The 3953-nt window shown below is 48.2% G+C and overlaps 1 protein-coding gene across 2 annotated transcripts in view; it reads right to left on the bottom strand.

Annotated features, from left to right (window-relative positions):
• The window catches only part of ISL1 (ISL LIM homeobox 1), a 13434-nt gene extending 12873 nt beyond the window's left edge, over positions 1-561 (bottom strand). Inside the window, exons 1-2 of one of the 2 annotated variants that reach the window (XM_071730868.1) lie at positions 202-561; positions 1-69 (exon numbers count right to left, since the gene is read on the bottom strand). The exon at positions 1-69 is cut by the window's left edge and continues 40 nt beyond it. The gene's annotated coding sequence lies outside the window, so the exon portion shown is untranslated. Of the gene's footprint in view, positions 136-201 lie in introns of those variants that run through there. The other variant, XM_071730867.1, reaches the window with a different exon arrangement.
• Positions 562-3953: the final 3392 nt, after the last annotated feature.

Raw genomic sequence — 3953 nt, 5'->3', positions numbered from 1 at the left:
GTGTAATGTCCACAGTGAAATGGTGTACGGTTTTGGTTTTAGACCCCAAAATAGGTTTGAGAGCTGTCGCTAGAAGTAAAAATAACAATAAAAATAAAAATAGAAGTAGTAGCAACAAAAGCGAAAGAAAGAAAAAAAAAAGATACTCAAAGGGAAAAAAATAAAAAAGAAGAAGAAAAAAAAGGCAAAACAAAACACCACCGGCGTGGGAGATACTGTCAGGGCTGCAGAGAGCGAAGGGAGTCGTGGAGAGGCGCGGTGCGGGGCGCGGCGCCGGAGGCACGGCGGGTTCCGGCTGCGCCGTGCGGCGCGGGAGAGGAGCGGGAGATGCGCGGGAGACGCGCGGGAGACGCGCGGGGGAGGCGCAACGCGGCGCGGCGCGGTGCGGTGCGATACGATGCGATGCGGTGCGATGCGGCGCTGTGCGATGCGGCGCTGTGCGGTGCGGCGCTGTGTGGTGTGGTGCGGTGCGGTACGGTGCGGTACGGTGCGGTACGGTGCGGTACGGTGCGGAGGCGCGGCAGAGCCGGACTGGGCGCTGGCGGCTCGGGCACTCGCCTTGCCCTTATCTCTTACTCAAACTTCTCTGCTCCAACTCAGCCAGCTCGCCATTGGCCTGACGTCATGCGTGGAGACGTCACGGCTGCGCGTCGCCCATTGGCTGCGGGCACCGCGGCGCAGCTGTTCTGATTATCATATTTCAGCGCCTGGCGGCGCGGTGGCCCCGACTCAGGCTCTCAGAGGCAACTTTTTCTCGCTCCTCATTTGTATTTCCCTTTATACTTTCTTATTGTCGCTCTCCTCTATCCCCGCCGCTTATCTCCCGTCACACCTTTCATTTTCTTTCCCGGCCCCTCTTCTGCTCCTCTACTCCTTCCCTCTCTCCGACTTGTCACTTTTATATATATATATATATATATATATATATATATATATATATATATATTTTTTTTTTTTTTTTTTTTTTTTGGTAGAGAAGGTGGTGTTGCTGTTAATTCAAATATTTCCTTTTCCTTTCCGAGAGTTTATCTGTGCTGGGTGGAACGCCTGCTCCGGTTTGCTCAGGCGAAGCTGCCCTGAGTGGAGGGTGAGGAAGAAGGCAGGCTGTCTGGGCATGGCCCCAGGCGTGAGATGGGACTCTGTATGGCTTCAGCCTCCTTTTCTCTTAAAATCGCAAATAAAAGCTTCATGTATTTCTGTTAAACACAAGATCGGAGAAGGCACAAATATTTACCTTGTCTCTCAACACTCCCTCAATTTTATTTATGTTTTCAAATCCCTTTTAGATTCCCCTCCCCCCCCCCCCCCCTTTTTTTTTCCCCTCCTCAAATCTGTAAATAGAAACGCATCCTGTGTTTAGACGGCTGGGTATGGAGATTTTCAGAGAAAATTCAGAGAAAAGTAAAGAACTTCTCCCTTTCCCGGTGGAGAGTCCCTTAAAATTCTTATTCAGTTAAAAAAATAAAATAATTAAATCCGGGGGTGGGGAGGAGAGAAGACGAAGACTCCGCTGTCTTGAGCAGCTCTGCGACGCTGCTCCCTGGAGGCGATGTGGGAAGGCCGGACCCGGGAGTCGCAGCTGGGCGCGGTGCAGTGCCGTACCCGCACCCCCGGCTGCGCACCGGCGCATGGGCACCCGCCGCCCGCCCCGCCGGGCACCAACCCCGCGGGGCTGCGGTCTCGAGCAGGCGGTTATCTGAAAGCTTCCCAAACCAGGGAAAAATACACCTTCCCTTAAGAATTTCTTTGTGTATGTTTTTCAAAGGGCAGGCTCCGCTTAGGCTACACAGCGCCTTTTCTTTACTCTGTGAGTGGAACTGTGCCCACTCCCTAGCGACCACAACAAACCCTTCTGAATCCCCCCCATCTTAAACATCATCTTTCAGTTTTGTTTAAATCAAATTTTTGTGTTCTGTTTGGTCTGTTTCACCGCCCTCGTCAACGTAAAAAGTGTCTTCCAATCACTACCCATCAGGAAAAAAAAAAAAAAAAAAGGTTTTCTAAGTCTTATTTTTAAAAAGGCGACCGAATTTGGCTGAGAGGCAAAACTATGTTCACTCGGAATTATCTTATCGTGAGAAAATCTGGTTGTAATGAAACATCCAAGAAAAAATTCTAAAACTCGCATTTGCTCATGAGACAGCCACTAAACAACGCACCTCTTTGAAGACCTTAGTTTGCAAGATTTTTTCCTTTCCGAAGCCGAAGGAGAAAACACACCCTCCAGCTTTACTCAAACAAGAAGTGGGACCCAAGGTTGCCACTTGCAGAGATAACTAAGGTGTCTTGAAATGATATCAAGATAATGTCAGGAGGTAAAGATATAGTTGTAAACACACACACACAGTTACTTTACATATTCGACGTTTAGATAAACAGTGGGAAATGCTACTCTGCTAGGTGATCACTTCTAAACCCAAGAAATTGGCGAGATAAGTATTTATGTACATTCATATGTATATGCATATATATATACACATACGTATGTGTATATATATATGTATGTAAAAAGACTAGGTATATGTGTACTTTATAATTCTGTACGGTCGCTGAGTAAGCTAAAAAGCAATTACCCGGAATTGCTGCAGATGCCGGCAGCTTTGGACTGCCTGGCACGTGTTTGGGGCAGTCCTTTAGCAGTTTCACTTAAACCGACTCATACTGCCGTGTTCCCCCTGTGTGCCGCTCTTCCAGCCGAGGAAGAACCACCTGCTCCCCATTCTCCCGGGATAGCCGGGTGCGCAGCCTCCGCCTCTCGGCGCGGCAGCCTCCCACACGGGGTCGCGGTGCGCGTTGCTCTGCCGTGGGAGTGGATCCGAGGAGGATCGGCTGCCGCCCGATCACCTGGTGCCCCCCCGCGCTGAGGCGCGCAGGAAGCGCGCAGACACAGCGGGCGGCGCGGCGACCTCTGCTGGCCGAGGGGAGATCGGCCGCGGCCCCGGGCAGTGGGCGCTTGTCGGACCCTTTGTGCCTTTCCGGATACAAATCCCGCTTTCACCCCTCACCCGCTTTCACCCCCCCGACGGGGCATGCCGAGACCTCCCCCCCTACCACCCCCTCCTCCCGCCCTCCTCGGTGACCTCTAGGTCTGGGAGCTGGCAAAAGACCTGAGTAATTAAAAAAACAAAAACAAAGAAAAAAACAACAACAAAAAGAAAATCCCAATGACAAAAAAAAAAAAAAAAAAAAAAAAAATTCCGCGGATTTTTTCGGAAAGACTGAACCGCGGAACGTGCTTTTCATCACTGCGCCCCATGCGTTTTTGCCTAAGAATGTTTGTATTTCTTTTTAAAAATTAGCCTGATTACAATACGTACCCTCCCTGTCTTACGCAGTGCATCTTGTTACCTACCATTACACCTTTGTTTGAAATTAATTGAATATGTCTTTATTTCATTTAACCCCCACCTATTAACTTTTGGGGTTTTAAATACTACTGCTGGGGGAGGTGATTTAATTTAACTTGATCTTTGCAAATGATGTGCAATAAGCGAAAAACCTGTCTCCGCCCCAGCAGATCAGGATTGGAAAGGAAAGGAGGGCTTTGATAAAGGTTTGGACTTTTTTTTCCCACCCCTGTGCTACTGATTTGCTTACTGTATATTCGATTCGCAATCCCAGGAAGGCGAAGCTCTATATTTAGCCAGTAGAATCGGGTTTAAGGGAGTGAAATAATGGGTGAAACTGCCAGTTTCAATGAATAAGGTGTTTTAGAGAAAAACCCTACTGAAGTATTTCTCTTTTATGATACCAATATGCACGTGGATGAGAAGACATAAAACGGGATTTTTACATATTTGAGACACTTCCGAAAATACATGATTTTTTTCCCCCCCTTGTTTTGCTGGTTGGTTGGTTGGCTGGGCTTTTTTGTTGGTTTTTTTTGTCTTTTTTTTTCTTTTTCTATTTCTTTTTCTTATTTATTTACTTTCGGGGAAAAGGCTGGAAGAGCA

This window comes from Heliangelus exortis, chromosome Z (genome assembly GCF_036169615.1).
Source record: "Heliangelus exortis chromosome Z, bHelExo1.hap1, whole genome shotgun sequence".
NCBI lineage: Eukaryota > Metazoa > Chordata > Aves > Apodiformes > Trochilidae > Heliangelus > Heliangelus exortis.
The sequence above is the reverse complement of the archived record's forward strand: the minus strand, read 5'-3'. Positions and strand labels throughout refer to the sequence as shown.